Below are 21,996 nucleotides of genomic sequence, written 5' to 3'. Positions count from 1 at the left end.
GTTTATAAACAAACAAAATGGCCACCAAAACAGGAAGTAGGTTGATGTACAGTATGTCCACACATAGAAAATCCATACACAAGCAGGCTGTATACAGCCTTCCTTTTGAATCTCAAGAGATCATTTGTGTGTTTCTTTCCCCCTGCAGCTATCTTCCACTGAAGTGTCAGGCTGTTTCTTCCTGCAGAGTGCAGACAGCTCTGCCTGTATGTAATTCCTCTGTATGTGAAAGCCCAGCCAGCTCAGAGGAGGATTTATCCAGCTTGTAAAAGATAAGAGAGAAGAGAGAAGCTGTCCTAATCTAAATAATACACAGGCAGTGTGCAGAGAGGGGCCTGGATAGGGAGATGCATCACAGAACCACAACACTGAAGAACTTGGCAGCCTTCCAGACACAGGCTGACAAGTCTGACAAGAGAGAGATAAGTTGATTTATTACAGAGATGGTGATAGTAAAACGTGCTGCAGTAAGCCAGGGCACATTAGAATAGCTTTTGGAACTTGTAGGATGATAAAAAACAGGATGTAATTTTTGTTACGGAGTCTCTTTAAGCTCTCAGTCGTTTTCACTTTATGCATCCGAGCAATGTTCACCTCCCATTCATGCGCCTATAACTTTATTACTACTTATCACAATGAACTGATCTATATCTTGTTTTTTCCGCCACCAATTAGGCTTTCTTTGGGGGGTACATTTTGCTAAGAGCTACCTTACTGTAAATGCATTTTAACAGTAAGAATAAGAAAAAAAATGAGAAAATTCATTATTTGTCCGTTTTTCAGCCATTATCGTTTTAAAATAATACATGCCTCCATAATTAAAACCCACGTATTGTATTTGCCCATTTGTCACGGTTATTTCACCATTTAAATTATGTCCCTATCACAATGTATCGCGACAATATTTTATTTGGAAATAAAAGAGCATTTTTTCCGTTTTGCATCTATCACTATTTACAAGCTTATAAAAAAAAATAGAGAGAAATATTTCATCTTTACATAGATATTTAAAAAGTTTAGACCCTTAGGTAAATATTTATGTGTTTTTTTTTTATAGTAATTTTTTTTTGTTTTTTTTTAATTAAACATTTTATGTGGGCATTTTTGAGGGTGGGATAAAAATAGTGTTTTATTTGGGGAAATATTTGTGTATTGTAATGTTTTTTTTACTTTTACTTGTAGTTTTACTTTTTGGCCACAAGATGGCAATCTTGATTTTGTTTACCTAACGCTTAGAGGGACATAGCTTCAGAAAAAGCGTAGCTTCCGAGAGAAGCTGTCACTTTTTCAGCGGGGGAGCGGGGGAGAGGAATCAGTGATCGGGTACCATAGACCGATACATTGATTCCTGGGCTACCAAATCCGCGACCAGGAGTGCGCGTGCACGCGCGCGATCGGCCGCGGAAGCGCGCCCGTCCTCCTTGACGTTTTTATACGTCAAGGAGGACAAAGTGGTTAATATAAACACTTTATGAAAGTCAGTGGGATACTCTCTGTAGGATAGTACATTTAACCAGAGCCACAGGTCTACTGGATTTCTACACCCAGCAAAATAAAAAAAAAATTATATATATATATATATATATATATATATATATATATATCACCTACTTTAAAAAGAAAATTTCAGTAATGTTTGAAATGATGTGACATAAAGACATAAAAACCTGCCGCAAGAAAGCTGTCTAGCAAATTCTGATATTTGGGATTATGTATAACACTACAAGAGACTTAAAATACCTCTGTAGTTTACTGTTGGATATATCTCTCCCAGTTCACAAAAACATTTATAAAAAATGTTTAAAAAATAAAAAGATACTTTTTGCTATGATTTAGTATAAAGTTTAGTTGTCAATGCCTCCCCAAAACATGCCTACCAGACTCAGTAGGTAACTCTGACTTAAACCCTAACAAAAAGACCAAATGACAACTTGCTATGAATTATTTTTATATTTATTATAAACATATTTATATTTTAAATCGTATTATACATTTATTTTAATAACATTTAGTCCAGTTTTACACTTGATTTTTGTGTTGTGTTGTGATGCTATGCTCCTGCCGCATCCCACTGCAACACAAAAAAATGACAATCATATGACTTTATCGCAGAAGCAGGAAAAAAAAGGCACCATCGGCTAGTGGATGAAAAGGGCGCCGCCATAGACTCTAATCCAATTATCGTTAATACGGCGAAAAAAGCAGAAAAAAGGGCGTCCGATAAATATCGGTAACAACATTAGAACCTTTACATTTTTTAAGTATGTTATTGTTTTACAAGCTTGCAACGTTATAGTTTTGTCATATTATTTCATTTGTACTGTATGTACACATTTTAAGTTATCAAATATATTATCGTTTTCATGTGTAAAAGGGTGTTTCTGCAAGGGGAGTGGTTAGGGTTAGGCACCACCCAAGGGGTGGTTAGGGTTAGGCAACACCGGGGGGATTAGTGTTAGGCACCACCAGGGGGGTTGGTTAGGGAAAAGCGCAACTGGGGGGGTGGTTAGGGTTAGGCACCACCAGGGGAGTGGTTAGTTTTAGGCACCACCAGGGGAGGGTTCTGTGTGAGGGTAGAGTTGGGTTAAGATGTATTGTTGAATTATGTTACGATTTTTAACGTTAATATATTTTCGTTGTCAACTCCTGTCTGTTTTAAAACGGTATTCATCATTAACCAATATTGTTAACAATATTTATCGTTACTGAGATTATGTTATCCACTGGCGCCAATTTGCTATCCATATTCGCTATCTCTATTTTTCCTGGCGCCCTTTTTTTCATACACACCCCTACAGTACAGTGTCATATGCATAGCGCCGCCCTCGTTCAGTGACGTCCTCCCTGCTGGGAAGGAAGTACATCACTGAGATTCCTGTCGGTCCACGCATGCATGCCGTGGCACTCCGGTGATGCCCATAGACTTCGAATACCCTAAGCAAAGGGCACTAAGCGGGGCTGCAGCCTTCGTGTCATATCAGATACTTCAGGCAGAAGGCAACGGCCTGTAATAGGTGTAAATGTCTCCATAGACATTCATTGCTTTTGTGGCCCCTTGCAGTAAAATAGGGTAGCAAAATGCAGGTTTAACTTGCAAGTGTAAAAGGGGCCTGACTCTAATTGAATCACTAGACACTCATACAAGGGTTGATATTGCATGTGTTAATATTGTTAATGGAAATATACAAAGAGTGACCGCTGTGGGACCTAAATGGGACCTAATATAGTTTAAACCAAAACACAAGCTTTGGACAAATGTGATCACATTAAAGGAACACTATCGATTAGCATGTTTTCATAACATGGGATTGAGAGAGTTCCTGAAGTGCTGGTGAATAATAATGTATACATTTCACTTGCTTATCTCTTTTGTTTATTGTTTAAAAGTACTTTCACTCTTATCTGATGGTGATTCTGTTGAAATCTGACAGCGGAGTGAACCATGAGGGGCGGGGGGAATTCACTCACTGTACATCTGTTAACCCTATGTGTGAGAAAGTTCTCAGCAGCTGCCTGTCTCTGACTGATCTTAATTAATCAGGGTAATTAGGATGCTTTAGAACAGTTTGGACTATTAGGAATGGTATAGAACTTTGGATTTTCCCACAGACTGACAGTTTGTGAAGGGCATGAATAATTTTGGACTGAACACTTTTTGCTCAAATGTAAATAAAAGCTGAGAATTTTTTTCCCCCACAATAATGCCTCTCTTACATTGTCTTATTATCTTTTGGAAGACACCTATCTCATGTCCCATCAAAAAATTACTTGCTGGTTGAATACGTTAAGTGAAAATTTGCCAGGGGTATGAATAATTATGGGCAATATATATATATGTATATATATATATATATATATATATATATATATATATATATATATATATATCTCCTGGGTAGACAAGCGTATTCCGTTACAAACACATTCAATCATGTATCAGGTCAAATCAACACTAGAAAAGGAGTCATATTGCATATCTCCGCTCATTACTAATTATACTGGTGATGCTAAAGTTATATTGCTAAAAGAACTTTGAAAAAAAATGGAGGCACGCTATACTCTTCTTACCCACTTGGTTTTGATTAAATTCTTTGTTATATGCAGAAAGGAAAAACTAATTAAAATCCTCAAATCTATAAACATTTCTAATACTTTTTCCACTTGACTTGCCTCTAATCACATGCATAAGTGTAGATAAAGAATGTGTATATGTTGCCAGTACATGCCCACGGCAATACCTTTGTTTCTACTCAGACGAATCCAGTATACCCTATTAAAGTTTTATTAATCACAATTCAGCTAAATAATCTATCTAATAACTTTTGTTCACAGGAGATGGATTGCTAGCAAAACCACCAAGAATTTATCTGTAGAATCTGTAACAAGAAGGAAAAAAAAGTAGCGCTTAAGCTTTCTAGAATGCTTAGATCCAAAAATATATTAAATGTATAACCCACTTATAACTTTAATCTACTACTTAACAATCAACTACCAAATTATATATATTTATTTAAACTTAACCCTCTCAACGGATGATCCCATATACCCCCCAATGTACACTGCTATGCCCATCTCTATGTATACCTCCAAATGTATTATGTTGTAAACAGAGGCTTCAGAAGAATAAAATAGGCTAAAATAGTTAAAAATGCTTGGAAGGCAGTGGTGGACTTACCTCCTATAAACAGACACAAAAACTGACAATTATAACAGACATACATTTATTGGTGTACTCCACAAAATGTCACAACGCATTTCACAGGTATAGCAGGACTATAACTGTGAAATGCGTTGCATCATTTTGTTCTCTCAGTTCAGGTATGCTTTAAGCAAATTTCATCGCAAATTTCACTGCAAGGTGTCAGTTCTGACTCTTAGTAATTCACTTCTAGTAACAGGTGACTAGACAGAACCTGGTAAAAAATGCTTTTTCACATAAATATGACACTGAGGGCTCGTTGACACTAGGGGAGTTTTCAGCCTTTTTTCAAGCACAGGCGATTTTTAAAATCACCCACAAAATGCTTGTGCAATCAATCTCTATGAGAAGGTTCAAATCAGTGCGGTTCGTGTGCTGTGCGGTCAGCAAAGCGGTGCCTGTACCATTTTTGGGGCGATTTTCGTATAATAGAAGGTATAGGAAGAGCGCTAAAAGCTCACAAAACCGCTTTATGCGGCAATTGCGTTCGTGGTTTTTAGAATAAATACAATGTATTTATTCTTTTCCGGGTCAAAGAGCTCACTTCCTGACTTGCGTCAGGGAGTGAATCTCAAAACCGCTCTGGCAAAGCGCTTAGAAAAAAGGGTGAAAAAACAGCGCACAAAAACGCGGAACTCTTGTGTTTGCGTTTTTAGGTGTGAATGAGGCCTGAAAGCAGAAAACCTTGGAATTTTCCCAGAACATCCAAAAAATGTTACTTACCACCATGCGTAAAAAATAAGGCATGCAGGAAAAGGGTAATAGGGAAGTTTACTTTCTAGAATAGATCAAACACAATAATGTTGCCGTAGAAATGAAGAAAAAGACCACTGAACTTTTGGCTACACCATCAGACTAGAAGAAAAATGAAAAGAGTGGCAGAAGTGCCTAGAAGATATCCAAGCCCCAGAAACTAGCAATTTTGTGTACAGATGTTTTACAACAGCACAACGCACATTGTGTAGAGATCAGTACAAGCATTGACCTCCACCCATAACCGTTATATGCTGCAGGGTGGTGCTCTGCTATATTTGAAGCCCTAAGGAACGCTTTGCAGTCAATGAGAACAATAAGTACATTGTAATTTGGTTTAATTTTGGATGTACATGTTAGACTTTAAGGCAATTCTCAAGGTAATTAACTTAATTAATTGAATTGACAATGTCTTCTTGGGTAAGGTAAGTAAGTGAACTAATTCCTGGATTCTACATGCATTCATGTATTTTCCCTTTACAAGTCAATATTTACTTAGAGAATGCCGATTTCAGTGAATTCCCCCAATTAGCCAGGGGAAACTGATCTAGCTCTCATTTACCATTGTGATAATTCAACCCAGTAGTTATCTATCAAATTCTATATGGGAAAATTTTTATTTTTTCAGTTTTGTATAAACTACTAACCTGGATATATTCTTCAGGCTATAGAAACAATTCTATTTATTTTGCTAGCCTGATATATCTTATCATGATATAGTTTTGCCAGCCTGACAGATGCTTTGTTTTCTTGCAGGCAAACCACTAATAAATCTAAGTCCTGCTGCCTTTGTTCCATGCAGGTATCGGGGCTATGCCTCTGTGGAATTCATCTTTTAAACCAGTATTGCAGTCAATAAAACAACACCCAACTTCTTGCTCGGGCAGACAACATGGATCCATGTTAACTATTCTATTTTTCAATAAAATGATCTGTACTAATAAAATGCTTTCCATTGTACCTCTTATATCTGATGAATGCACCTCTATTTGCTTAGTGATGGTCTCATAATGGTTGGATAGGGTACTGGTTAAGGTTTCTGCCTCTGTCACAGGAGACCAGGGTTTGAATCTTGGCTCTTCCTGCTCAGTAGGCTGCACCTATTCAGTAGGAGACCTGGAGCAAGACTCCCTAACACTGCTCTAGTGCTTTGAGACTGTCAGGAGAAGAGCACAACATAAGTTTTCTGTGTCTGTCTGTCTGTCATAATGGACAAGGAATTTGTAGGAAGAAAAGCTGATAGTACTCTGATGATAATCCAGAGGCTTCCCCAATCCTTCTCATCCCCATCAATCCAGCACTGGGACCCACTGAACATATTCGGCCTGCCGAATATGTTTGCGCGGCCTTGCTTCTGTCCCTGTGAAACCCCATACACACACTCAACAGCGGTCTTTTAGGCTCTCACAACTTTTCTTGTGAAACACCTAAAAAAATCTCTTGCTATTGTTCAAGCAGCTGATAAGGCTGATAAGAAGTCAATTCAACATTTGGATTGGCCTCTTATCGGTCTTATCAGCTGCTTGAACAATAGCAAGAGATTTTTTTTAGGTGTTTAACAAGATAAGTTGTGAGAGCCTTATGCTGGGCATACAAGGGAGTTCTGCAGCCTTATCAATCGAGCCTGATGGCTCGATTGATAAGGTCCGATGACCTGCCGGATAGATTTCCTGCTCGATCCCCACCGGCGGACAATAGCGGGGAATCGAGCGGCTAATGAGGAGCGCCGGCGGGGACGAGCGGGGATGCGCCGGCATCGAGCCGCTGGCTCGATCCAGCGCATAATTGTATCAATGTATGCCCAACATAAAAGACCGCTGTTGAGTGTGTGTATGTGGCTTAAGAGCACAAGACAAGACAAATAACATTTATATTGAGCTTTTCTCCTTGCGGACTCAAAGCGCCAGAGCAGAGCAGCAGCCACTAGGGCGCGCTCTATTGGCAGTAGCAGTGTAAGGGAGACTTGCCAAAAGTCTCCTACTGAATTAGTGCTGGCTTACTGAACAGGCAGAGCCGAGATTCGAACCCTGGTCTCCTGTGTCAGAGGCAGAGCCCTTAACCATTACACCATCAGCCAAGAGCACAGAAATTGGGAGTCTGATGTAAGGAGTCAATGATTTCCAGTTGTACAAAAGATAGGAAGGCATAATGCTATTCTCTTAGAACAAAAGATACATCATATGTTGGCAAGAGAAATCCAAGGATGGTACTTGCAGGTGTAAAAATGTTAATTCCTGCTTTGTGCAGCAATGATGCATACCAAAAAAACATATTTCAGGTGGCTATATCCATGCCAGGAAGTTATCACCAGTGTACTATTACCATAGCTACTAAGAAATCTTAATTTCTGTCAGCTTTAGAGCTGCATCTGCAGAGTGAAATAAAAAGGTATTTTTCAGCAATAACAATTTTGAAAAGCTTTGGGGGTATTGATGTGATTTTGTTTAAACAAATGTGGAGTTATACTTTGAGATACATTTATTCCATATTTTATGAAGACATTTGGCTGGTTAACGCCTCTCCTAATTATTGCAATTCTGTTACATTGGTTGATTTATTGCAGAGGAGGTGTGACAGAGGAACAAATTAAGATTTTTTTAACTGTTATTATTTTATATGTTCTTCCAAGTCCACCATTGGGATCTTTTTGCTTTTGTATTGCACTTCTTGGCCGCTAAACTATTTACAGTTCACGATTGGGGCCAATGACCCAGATCAGTCAGAGGAGGTTGCAGCTAATGTTCCTCTAGCATGCTGTGGCATAATGTACTGACGTGTTAGCCTCCAAAATAAACATATCCGATCCAGGCCTGCAAACACTGGTCATTCTGGATTCTATCTGAAAGCCACCAAATCTAAAACACACATATTAACAGGAGGTGAAATTGTCCTTAATGCATTCAATGTAACCCTGGAGAAAATAATCATTTTCTTGCATGTTCCAAGAGTGGGTTGTTTATTTAAAGGGAACCTGAAACGAGTAAAATTATTTAAAATAATCACATGACGTAGCTGCAAATGAATATTACATACTAACCTCACCGTCAGTTCCTCTCAGAAGCTCACCATTTTCTTCTTACAGTGATCCCTTCCAGTTCTGACAATATTTTGTCAGAACTGAAATATACCAGTTGCTGTCAGTTATATGGCTCAAGTGGGCGAAATTACAGTTTAACAGGGTGCTGACCAGGAAGCTGTTAGGGGGTAATGGCCATTTTTAAAATGGAGGACGGAGAAATCCATTAATCACAGGGGACAAATGGGACACAGGAGAGAAGAAAGAGATTGAGGAGTAGACTACACAGGAGGTAGGTATGACCTGTGTATGGTTATTTTGACTTTTTTATTTTCAGTTCAGGTTCTCTTTAAGCACAACTGACATCATTGTTTCTACCATGTGTTGATGATTAAATAAAATTACTTTAAACACTGGTTAATAGTGACTGTAACCGTTGTACTATTTTGTTTTATGGAATTATGTTATTCTATGTGACCTGAGAAGATTCTGATATATCATGTTTACAACAGGAGTTTTAGAAGCTTCCAGTAACACAGTTATCATTTGCAGAGAACTCTGGCTTTTTATCAGAGATAGTCTAGACCAGGGGTATCAAACTTAATGAAGTAAGGGGCCAAAAACTTAAACATAGTCTAAGTGAGAAATTTTTTTTATCAGAATTCAACAACTATTGAACAGTGACAAACTAAGTGGCGTAACAATAGTGACTGTGGGGGCAGCTTTTCTTCCCCATTCTGCAGAGCAGCTCAGTGGAGCAGTTTAATATTTCCTGCTCCAGCACTGCTTCAGGTCTCCTCTGGTCTTTCTGACAGCCACACGCGCTATGCTGCATACTTCAGGCTCCTATGGCATATCACATGATCAGGAAAAGGAGGTATGCAGCTTAGAGTGTGTGATTTCCAGGAAGACCAGAAGAGATACTGCATTGCTGGAGCAGGTACATATTACTTTGCTTTGCTGCGCTACTCTGAGTATTGAGATGGTATTGGTGAAAGTGGGTGTTTTACCAGCCACATGGGGGATTTAGAGGTTTGGATCCATAGAGCATCCACATGCTAATTTTGTAGGTGGAGGTGGGGGTGTCGCATACTGCATTAAGCTGTGTTCTAAGACTTTATAATGCTAAATATATGCATATATCTATTGAGCACCTTGAGCACATTGTTTGATTCTCTACCTTGTTTGGTTTTAATTGTCCTGCAATTTACTATTCTAATAAAGTATTTACAGCAATTTTCTAAATTTGGAGTACAGTTTGCAATTTCTGACATGGAGGAATAGAGTTATTTTTTTTCTTTTAAATAAATAATTGTTGCATAATGGGTTGTTGGCTATCACCCCTACTCCATTACCCATATGTGGATGATTAGACTTATTTACGTTATTATATAAGAACAGATGCATTAAATGCTCTAAAATGTGTTGTTGAGATCGGCTAATTATTATAATCTGTATCCATTGCAAAATTATAATTTTTTCCCAAAATTTTCATTTGTTGCTCAAATTAAACATACGGCAATATTGTACAAAGATTTCCAATTTAAAAAAAAAAACAGAGTTACGCCATAGCGTTGTACATTATTCACTCTTTACATATTTCAGCACAACTGTCTGGCTGGCACTTTGAGTCAATGCACTAAAGTAGCTATTTTCATGGTAAAATTGTACATCCTGTACACTCTTGCACAAATATACTGGGTGCCAGATGGCAGAAAACTGGGACAACCAGGCAACTTTGAGAAAGATGTGAAGCTTCATAATGTTGGACATTTTTCCACACTGTGTATCGACCCTCAATGCCATTCTATACAAACTTTTCTGGAGATAACCCTCTTCAATAAATTTGATTCAGCACAACTTCTTGATGTTAGAATTATTCTGGAGATGCTGGTGTAGCATGGAAAATAATTTCCAGGAGCAGTTGTTGTTGTATAGAGTTCACTTATAATTATTATTTTATAACTACTGTTACTTTCTTGATATCTCATTTAACAACAGTTCTGCTTTTATCAGATGGATAGCGAGGGTCAGCTGGACAGCTTACTGGTAAGGGTCCTTTTAGACTTAATCATTTGCTCTCAGTTATAACTGAAGGACAACTGATTTTCAAAGTAATGTCCATATCTTCCTATGGCACAGTTCCCACTATAAGTGTTTTAACTAAAAGGTTTTTTTCACAATTCACTGCTATGGAGAAAAAAAAAAGCATACCAACTTGTTCTAATGCATTTCAACGCATTAAGTGTAAAAGGGCCCTGTTTGCCCTTTTCGACGTAAAAGACGACTATCACAAAAAATAGGCAGTTAAAATCTGACAGCACCGACTGGTTTTGGGCTAGTCCATCTCCTCATGGGGGACTCTCAGGGTTTTCTGTGTTTTCAACACCATTTCCTGAGAAGCAGTTTAACTGCCAAAATAGTAAGATGCCAGCCTCCCTACTCACTTGCACACTATTTTTTTTAACTATTTCAGTTAGATTTTACAACTGCTGTTCAGGAAATGCTGTTGAAAACAAAGAATACTCTGAGAATCCCCCATGAGGAGATGGACTGGACCAAAACTGGCTGGTTCTGTCAGATTTTAACTGCCTACTTTTTTTCGCGATTGTGGTCCTTCAATCAGTTGCTCTCAGTTATAGCTGTAAGAAAACTGATTTTCAAAGTAATGCCCATGTTTCCCTATGGCTCGTTTTCCACTATACACGTTTTAACTGAAAGTTTTTTTCTCAATGTACTGCTATGGAAGAAACATATAAAAATGCGAACTAACGCATAACACATTAAGTGTAAAATGGCCCTGAAGCAGTTGCCTTTGATGTGGGGTTTGAGCCTTTGACCACAGCTGGAATCCTAGCTCAAGCCGGTATCTAAAACAGAAAGGAGTCTTTGGGCAAGGCTCCCTGATGATTCTGGTCACCCATGAAGCATGACTTAAGTGGCTGCAGCCCTGAAGTGCTTTGAGCCCACCAAGAAAAAAACGCAATAGAAATGTTCTGTGTCTTGTCTTACTGCACATTTATTTATACTACCATTTATTTGAAATGTATTTTTCTATTCTTTAGGTGACATATGTCAGTGTCAGAACTCTTTGCTAAGCACTCTATTTTGATGTCTCTCATAATTGACGGTAACGATCTATGTACTTACTTAGTTTGGGGTATTTTTGACAGCTGGTCATTTTGTTCAGAATGGAGTGACACAGATTATGGTTCACTATAGCTTTCAACTGATCCGCTTTGTTGAGTTTTGTCCTGTGAACAATGATTGATTCACTTTACAGGAATTATACTCTGCAAGCAGTGAACTTGTTGACTCCCTGTGTAAGTATGATAACGTACATGTGGTATTTGTAATACAGTACTAATTATTATTTTGAAAATATTTTTGAAAATTTTATGTGTTTTTCCTAATATTGTCTAGGATACAGCGGCTACCAATTTTATCATTTTTATATTTTAGTTGGCTAGCAAACCTGCTGACCATGTCACACAGCAGCAACAAGCATGCAGCCAGAGAGGGGCAAAATATTGTGACTACAACTAATTAGCATGCTTAGTCAATATTTAAAAATAATTAGTGGCAGGGTCAGCACAACAACATGCAAGTAGCAAGTTTTTAAAGGTAATTAAGATGGCATCCCCCATATACTGTATTTTTTGGACTATAAGACTCACTTTTTCTCCCCCAGTAGTGGGGAAAAAGTCACTGCGTCTTATAGTCCAAATGCAGGGAGATCATGGCTTGTGAACACCTGCCAATACGAACCTCCAACCTGCTGCAATGTTGGGGACTCCTTGTACTGTGCCCATGCAGTGGAGGACACGGGGACAAATGGAGGACAAAAATGGACATAGAGGAGGACACAAGGGAGACACAACGGGGCATAGAGGAGGACACAAGGAGGACAGAGGCGGATGCATAGGGGACACAGGAGAACACAAGGCGACAGAGGAGGACACAGGCGATGCAAGAGGAGCAAGGAGGCATGAGGTTCAAAGGAGGCATAATTCACAAGATGCTGCTTCACCATGGATGCACCAGGTTTAGTATATATTTTTTCCCTTGGTTTTTATCCTCTAAACCTTCCGGTTTTTTTTAAAGGGCCATATCTTGTTTTTTCGGGTTGACATTGTAATAAGAATGTATTAGCAATGCATTTGCCTATGCTCTTAGATCAATGTGCATTGTTTCACAGCTTAGGGTGTTTATCATCAAAAATCTTCCTTAAAGTGGTTCTAGTCAACCGCAGATTAAATCAGAATGGACAACAAAATAACTGAGGAGCTATGCTATTATTTCCAACATGTCCAATCTGCTCCCGATCGACAAGGGATCGATCGGGAGCAATTTGGATACAGATAACAAAAAGAACAGTCAACATCGGTAATGAAGAGGAATTATTTTGTTAGGTCCCACATCCTTTACTAGCACACAGTAGGGTCACAGGGCTATGCTCATATCTGGCTCTGTGCCCTGTCATTTCCCCAGAGCTGCACCATGCTCTGTACACATGCTGCTGCCACATCCAAATTGAACTGCAGTAGGGAAAGAAAGAGGATGGGGCACCATCAGCAGCACGATGCTGTGAGCTGCAGGATGCCTGCACCTATTCTGGCATCTCAACTTGTGCCTGTCCCCAGACACTGCACCGGCCCTGGTCTGAGGGGGGATTCAGAGCATCATCAGTAATCCCCCCCCCCCCAACTTGCCGATGCAATGTCTGCAAAAACTTTTGTTCAGCAGATGTCCATCCCAAGCTTCCAATATCGGCAATTATGGCCACTCCTTCTCCCTCCCGCTGAACAAAAACATCAGCGTATCATGTCTGTAGGTGACTTTTCCCCATGCTCTCTTAAAAATGTTTACTCTTTTTGTCTTGGTGCAATCTACGATTATTTTCATATGGCAACAATGGAAGCTTTGTGTAAATATTGTTAGACAGCAGAACCCTGTCTCTGCTAGTTTACCGTATCTCTTAATTTCATCTGCTTGCTTCTTATATAAAGTAAACTGTTATCGGATATACCAGTGGACGATTTTGAAACCCTATTAAGAAAAAACATGTAGAGTCTCTAATGTTCAGCTGCCAGGAATACATTATAATCATGGAAAAAGCAATCTAACAGCATGCTGCCGAAATGCCTTCATTCGGGAACATAAATTGCTGCTGACAAAGTCATCATACACCAGTCACAAGAAACACAGATCTGTTATTGACCATAGTAAACATTAACTTGTTATGGCCTTCTAGCCATCAGACCTGACTATAGGAGGATTTACAATTAAATTATAGTACATGATCAGCATTGCAGCAGTGACATAAAAGCCACAAGACAGGTGCAGAAACTGGCAGAAAAACCAGTGCAGGCACTTTCTGCATGATATCTTAGCAATGCAAACTGCCGTTTTGCAAAACTTCTTTTAATATTCATAGCGTGACCATGAAATTCATAGCCCGACCATGAAATTAACACAGCAGAAAGGGTTTACTGAAAGCATCATGTAAAATACATTTTGAAGCAAAATTTCCAACAATATTTAAAAAGTTACTTTTTTTTACATTTAATTTTATGAGTTCTGGCTGTAAAATGTAACAGTCGCTGTAAAAGCACTTAGAACAATACAGCATAATGTAGGCACATACTGAAAGAGAGGATAGTTAGAATACAAACATAGCTAGAATCTGTTTAACTATCACCCTCTGTGTTTTTATAGTATGGCAGAAGGCTCCATACATTGGTCCTGTACCAATGCTGAAGCAGGTGTGTCCAGTAACAATACATGTCTCTATAAGTAGTGCACACTCATTTTTAAGGTACAGTAAAAGTAGAAAATAAATATGTGGCATGCTGGCTTATATTATTATTATGTATTTATGGTGTAGTGTGTGCACATTAGTTTAGGGCCAATTTTAGGGGAAGACAATTGCCTTACTTCTCCTATAACTTGTGTTGCCCATGTTCTCACATCATTTACATGTGCAGTATGTCTAATAACGCTGCATCACACACACACAAACACATCAACAAAAGGCTAAATAAACAAATCAATAGATATTAAAAAAGCATGGCTGAAAGACCTTGAGAACAGTCATACATTTACTTCTACTACTGGTTTGGAAAAAATCTGGCACTCAATCAATGGCATACAGTCATTACATTGATAGGGAAGAACAAGAGATATTTACGAGTTCAGTCTCATGTTAATTGACCCTAATCTCATTGGTATATGACCACCACTCAGCTCTGTGGCCACCCACAGCTGTGTTCCTGCCGCCCAATGGTCCCCTATTAGGGGGTGGGCAATGGCAACCGAGCTGGGGTGGCCACAGAGGTGGGGGCTCTCCTCTGTCAGAAACCAGCTTCCAATGCCTTCTGTGTGGATATCCCAATGATTGACAGGAGCCAATAGAAACAGCCCCTATCTCCTGCAAGTCCTATTTATAGGACCCGCAGGCTTCTCAGGAAGGACAAACTTTTCTACCTCCCAGGCAGCGAGTAGAGAGAACACAGAATAAAACAGGTTTTTTTTTTCCCCTGAAGCCCTTCGGTAGTTTAACACATTAGGTTCCTGTTTGAAGATGCAGAGGAATTAGTGGGGACATCACCTAAGCAGGGCATGTTTAAAGTCTGCTGGAAGTTAGTTGAAGCTGTGGAAATTAAATAAAATGTTAAGAAAGACTAATAGACATATTCAGAGTGAGCAGAGGCAGTGAAACAAACAGTATAACAAACATGCACATCTAAAGGGATGTCGGGATGCCTCTTACTATTGTAATGCTGTCTCTGCATGGAGAACAACATGTAACAACAGAGACTTTTCTGCTGCCTGTAACTGAACAGGCTTTATCTATGGCCTTTAGTAAAATACCGAACTTCTACCGCACCTATAAAAATATTGATGAATTAGCAAAAAAGGTCTAAAAATACCAAATGCGGTATTTTCCCAACCTCTTTGTTTATTTTTTTTGTTTATTTTTAATCTAACAGATTTGGATGAATTAAAGCCATTATCTCCTAAGAGATAATTTTTCATCTTCTGATTAAAATAACTTTTCATCACTCTGTAATCGAAAAAAGTACCAATAATTAGTTAAAGAGACACTGAAGCAAAAATAAATTATGACATACTGATTTGTATGTGTAGTACAGCTAAGTAATAAAACATTAGGAGCAGAGACATAAGTCTGATATTGTTTCCAGTACAGGAGGAGTTAAGAAACTCTAGTTGTTATCTATGCAAAAGAGCCATTGAGCTCCACGACTTTCAAAGTTGCAGAGAACTTTGTCTTCTGAAGCTTATTATCTCTACAGAGGACAGTTTAAAAGTTCACTGGCCTGCTCTGTAAAATCATTTAGAATGCTGAGTAGTGTGTAAACTGCAAATATTAGAGAATGATGCAATGTTATACAAAAAACAAAAAAACAAGCAAAAAAAAAAACAACAAAACTATATAACTGAAAATAAAAATGTGATAATATTTTCTCTGCTACTAATGTTCTAGTAATTATCCATACTACACATACCATTCATTATGTCATTTTTCAATTCATTGTCTCTTTAACCTCCCTGCCGGTTATCCCGAGCTCAGCTCGGGGTAACCTGCCGCGGAGGATTCCTCAGGCCCTGCTGGGCCGATTTGCATAATTTTTTTTTGTTACACGCAGCTAGCACTTTGCTAGCTGCGTGTAACTTACGATCGCCGCTGCTCCGCGCCGATTCGCCGCAACCCGCCGCATCAGAGGGTGCCCCCCCCGAGACCCGTGCGCTGCCTGGCCAATCAGTGCCAGGCAGCGTCGAGGGGTGGTTCGGGACTCCCTCTGACGTCACAACGTCGATGACGTCGGTGACATCCTCCTGGAAATCCCGTTCAGAACGGGATTTCCGGATGGGTATATGCGCCGGCGGCGATCGGGGGAACGCCGCAGGGAGGGGGGAAGCATGTAGCTAGCGCTAGGCTAGCTACATGCTAAAAAAAAAAAAATAATGCCAAAAAACACCCTCCCTGCCGTGTGCAGCAATTTTTTATAACGGCAGGGAGGTTAAGTACTGTCAAAATTATAAGATAAAAAGTATTACTCTTACCAGTAGCTTAAAAGGCATTTTCCTGACAAGATGTAAACATTTCACTAGGGAAATGGAGTTAGGGTAAATAGAGTGGAAACATGTGCAAAACTTATCATTACAGGCATGGTTTGGGTCTGAAGATGCCAACAAGTGAATAGTGGTAATGCACAATTGTGTGTTTTATTCCAGACAAATGCTGATTGGTAGGTAGGAGAGCACAGAAAGAATATATACACATTGATTGGGTTTAACACACAGAAACCATTTGCAGCATTCCCCGCCCGGTTGGATACATTGGCTGGAAGTGACTGGAATATAAGAAAAAAATAATCCAATGTTAGATCATGACACTGACCATCAAATGATTTTCCATCTCAGACACTGACCAGTGGGTAGATATGCAAATAATTTCTTTATGTTCCTGAAAAACAAAACATACATCCAGAGCTGCTGGAGTGCGGTCTGCCATTATATATATATAGTTAAATTATACATTTATGCTTTTTTTCATAAATGCTAGTAACTGATACCACATTAATTTAAATTTACATTATATATATAAAAAAGGGCTGTTATTACACAGTGGTAAAAGAGAGCAGTGTTCAAATGAATACTTATGCACAAATGAAACTTCCCTAGCCAGGGGACTTAAGCAGTGGCTGGATAGTGTGCAGTGCCTGGATAGTGTAATGGTTAAGGGATTTGCCTTTGACACGGGAGACCTGGGTTCGAATCTCGGCTCTGCCTGTTCAGTAAGCCAGCATCTATTCAGCAGGAGACCTTAGGCAAGTCTCCCTACTACTGCTACTGCTGCAGCTCTGGCGCTTTGAGAAAAGCGCAATATAAGTGTTTGTCTTTAACCTCCCTGGCGATCAATTAAATCCGCCAGGGAGGCAGCGCAGCACTGTTTTTTACATTTTTTTTTAATTATGTTGCTAGTCTAGTGCTACATGATAGCGGCTGAGCAGCGGCATCCCCGACGACCTCCGATCGCCTCCAGCTATCAGGCCCATCAGGAAATCTCGTTCTGAACGAGATTTCCTTTAGGGCTTCCCCTGTCGCCATCGTGACGTCAGAGGGAATCCCCAACCACCCCTCAGCGCTGCCTGGCACTGATTGGCCAGGCAGCGCACGGGGTCTGGGGGGGGGGGGCACCCTCTAATGCAGCGTGTAGCGGCAAATCGGCGCAGAGCGGCGGCGATCGGAGGTTACACGCAGCTAGCAAAGTGCTAGCTGTGTGTATAAAAAAAAATGCAAATCGGCCCTGCGGAGCCTGAGCAGTACTCCACGGCGGCTTACCCAGAGCTCAGCGGGTTACCGCTAAGGAGGTTAAAGGATACCTTAAGATACATGTGAAATGATGAGATAAACATAGGTACATATAGTATCAGTTCTACTAAGAAATTGTTCTGTTTTCCACCTTTACAGCAAGTGTTAAAAAATCGTTCTGTTATCTATACAAAAGAGGCAGTCAGACAGAAAATGTAATTTAGCCAAAGGTCCTAAAAAGTAAACAATAGGTAAAATATTTGTATCTGGCAAAGGAAACAATGGTGATAAGGTTTTAGTGCTGAAAAGTTTCCAGGTAATTACTTTTGTTTGTTTTGCAGCAGAAGGAAGCAGATTTACATCAGACTGTCATAGGTGGCTGCTGTTTAGAATTTGGTCTTCAAAATTCAGATCTAAAACTGAAAAAATAAATAATTAAATAAAATAAAATATGAGACCCTGTTCTATGTTACTAATATTCTGTTTACCATTAGTAGTACACATAAAATCAATTATGTAATTGCTGTAGTTGTTTTTTTTTTCAGTTCAGGTTTGCTTTAAGCTGGGCTAGGACAGTAATTAAAGCAGTGCTGCATAATAATAATAATAATAATAATAATAATAATACAATACTCATATAAAATGTTTGTACTTGAAAATCCCAAGATCCATGTGTGCCAACACTGACCTTAAAGGGATACTGTAGGGGGGGTCGGGGGAAAATGAGCTGAACTTACCCGGGGCTTCTAATGGTCCCCCGAAGACATCCTGTGTTGGCGCAGCCACTCACCGATGCTCCGGCCCCGCCTCCAGTTCACTTCTGGAATTTCTGACTTTAAAGTCAGAAAACCACTGCGCTTGCACGCCCGTGTCCTCGCTCCCGCTGATGTCACCAGGAGTGTACTGCACAGACACAGACCATACTGGGCCTGCGCTGTGCGTTCTTGATGACATCAGCGGGATCGAGGACACGGCAACGCAGGCGCAGTGGTTTTCAGACTTTAAAGTCTGAAATTCCAGAACTGAACCGGAGGCGGGGCCGGAGCATCGGTAAGTGGCTGCGCCAACACAGGATGTCTGCGGGGGACCGTTAGAAGCCCCGGGTAAGTTCAACTCATTTTCCCCTGACCCCCCTACAGTATCCCTTTAAAGGACATCCGAGGGGACATGTGAAATGATGAGATAGACAAGTATATGTACAGTGCCAAACACACAAATAACTATGCTGTGTTTCTTTTTTTTTTTTTCTTTGTCTGAAAGAGTTAAACATGAGGTATACAAGTGACAGTTTCTGACGGGGCAGACTATTGCTTAAGGAATTACAGCAATACAACTTTTTCCTGTCAGTAAATAGCTTCTAATAGCAGGAAAGAGAAAAAAAGGGTCAATAGTTAATACATTTTAGCTCTGGGATACTTAAATGAATGTGTCATTGAGCAGAGACAATGCAACAGTAATAACTTAAAAAGTCGATTTCAAACTAAGCTAGAAGAACAGCACAAAAAACATCCTACCAAGCAGGTGCTCCTGGAATTGGAATCCACCCGTAAAGATCTATCAGACCTACAATATGCTTGGGTAGAGAAATCCCTCCTGTTCACTAAGCAGTTATTTTATGAAAAAGGAAATAAAGCACATACAATTTTAGCTAAAAAAACTTTGTGACATGAAATCCCGGAATGCAGTATTTGCCTTAAAAGATAAGAGAGGTTCTGTACAATATGATCTAAGACATATAGCTAGCATATTTAAGGATTATTTTTCCTCAATTTATAATCTAAATAAAGACACGCCACATAAGATACCTAAACGACAAGATATATCTTCCATATTCCTACCTACAGGCCACTAAACTATCTAGGGTATCCCCATCCCAGCTGGAAATCTTAAACCAAGATGTAAGTAGTGAAGATAGAAATATTTGAAATACTTAAATCTCTAAAATCACACAAGGCACCAGGACCGGATTGGTATACCATAGCTTATTATAAGAAATTTAGAAGCAGGCTAGTTCCTAAAATGACAACTCTATTTTACCCCCACAATGCTACAATCAAATATGGTCTTGATTCCGAAACCAGAAAAAGATCCATTGGAAGTAACTAATTACAGACCCATTTCACTTTTAAATACGGATCTGAAAATATTTACAAAAGTCTTAGCTAACAGATTGTCGCCCATGATGCCATACTTAACTAATGCAGATCAGGTGGGATTCATAACAGAAAGATATGCAGGGGATAACATAAGAAAGCAATAGATTTGGTTGACTATATAAACGCAAAAAAAATTCCCTCATTGCTTTTAAGTTTAGATGCTGAAAAAGCTTTCAATAGGCTTAACTGGTCTTTTATGTTGCAAACTCTTGAAGCAATGGGTATTACTGGAACCTACCTTTCAGTTATTCAAAAACTCTATACAAACCCAAAAGTAGCTCTAAAAATCTCCTACACAAATCCACATGATTATTATTCAATTTCTAACGGTACCAGACAGGGTTGTCCCTTATCTCCACTTTTATTTGCTTTATCTATTGAGCTTCTGGCTTCAAGAATAAGGGACAACCTGGATATCTTGGGACTTACTATTGGTAACTCAACCTTCAAAATATCGCTCTTTGCGGATGATGTACTAATATCTATGACAAATCCTGTCATTTCTATTCCAAATTTGCATGCTCTCTAGATATGGAAAGGTTTTGGGATATAAGATCAACGACTCCAAGTCAGAAATTTTGCCATTTCATTTACCAGAATCCATGATGATAAGCTTAAAGTCATCTTTTTCATATAGATGGCAGACCCAAAAATTAAAATATTTAGGGATATATACCATCTATCATGGCACCTATTATAGCTCGCATAATATCTGATTAAAAAAAATGGGAAATCTACCATATTTCATGGTTTGGCAGAATGGCAGCCTATAAAATGAATTCTCTTCCTAAATTGATCTATGTATTTTCAGTCATCCCATTCTGGATCCCAAAATCCTATTTGTTATCAATACAGAGGGCAATGTTCCACTTTATTTGGCATGGTCATTCTCCACAAGTTGCCAGATCAATCTTAACATTACAGAGGCATAAGGGGGGACTGTCAGTGCCAAATATATATAATTAATTACTATATAGCCAGCCAGGTCAGGCAATTGGTGACCTGGTGGGAGCTGGGACCTCATGCAAGATGGGCCCAAATAGAATTTCATATGATTAAATCATATCACCCAAGTGCTTTACTATGGGGTTCGGGTAGTACGAGGGAAGGAAAACGACCTGATTTAGGTGTACTGTCTTCCATTACTTCAAATCTCTGTTTATGGAAGTCTCTGTCTAAACGTTTCACAATGTTCTCATCCAGAGCCGGGACAAGGTCCTCCAGCACCCAAGGCTGAGACACCAAAGTGCGCCCCTCCATCCCTGCCACCCCAGCCATCACACACTGATTGCTATTAGACTAAGAGGCGCCACAGGGCCCACAACCTCCCCAACACCTTAACATCTAGTTATCTGGCTTGCAGTCACTGCCATATATCCCCTTTTCTTATTTATTTCTGCTTCAAACACAATTAGGAATGACAGCTGAATGAATTCTGCGCCCCCTCTTACACTGCGCCCTGAGGCTGGAGCCTCTCCAGCCTATGCCTCGGCCCGGCCCTGTTCTCATCTGCCTCGAGCTTTTTGCCTATTTTTGGCAATCCAGCATTCAGCCAGGGATGAACATTCCAAAATCATCTATATAGAACATTAAAAACATCAAGTTTATTAGGGACCTACTACTAGACCCATTTACTGGAAAACTTTATTCCTTCGACACCTTAAAGGATCGTGTTGGCTTACAGGACAATCACTACCTACAATATTTGCAAATCCATCATTTTGTAGGCTCTATCTCAGCCTCGTTAGAGTTTTCTAGCCACACTGAATTAGAATCAATATGGGATGGGGGCCCCACACAAAAATGACTGATTTATTTGCTATACACGTGGTTTAAGGACCCAGCAAGGACTAACCCGGATTACAGTTATAACTACATGCAGTATTGGGACCAAGCTTTGCAAACCACCACTAACATGGAATCCTGGTTAAAAATCTGGACTAACGCAGCAAAAACTTCAATTTGCACCCAAACTAAAGAGAACATATATAAAATAATGATGATGTGGTATAAAATCCCGGAACGCATTCACA

At 39.5% G+C, this 21,996-nt stretch overlaps 1 long non-coding RNA gene across 1 annotated transcript in view; it reads right to left on the bottom strand.

The window, feature by feature from the left end:
• The window catches only part of LOC137519713 (uncharacterized), a 44,269-nt gene extending 26,048 nt beyond the window's left edge, over window positions 1-18,221 (bottom strand). Inside the window, exon 1 of the long non-coding RNA XR_011021090.1 lies at window positions 18,132-18,221. This is a non-coding gene — a long non-coding RNA (uncharacterized lncRNA). The remainder of the gene's footprint in view (window positions 1-18,131) is intronic.
• Window positions 18,222-21,996: the final 3,775 nt, after the last annotated feature.

The sequence above is a fragment of the Hyperolius riggenbachi genome, chromosome 5, assembly GCF_040937935.1.
Source record: "Hyperolius riggenbachi isolate aHypRig1 chromosome 5, aHypRig1.pri, whole genome shotgun sequence".
NCBI lineage: Eukaryota > Metazoa > Chordata > Amphibia > Anura > Hyperoliidae > Hyperolius > Hyperolius riggenbachi.
This window is presented reverse-complemented; position numbering and strand designations above follow the sequence as displayed.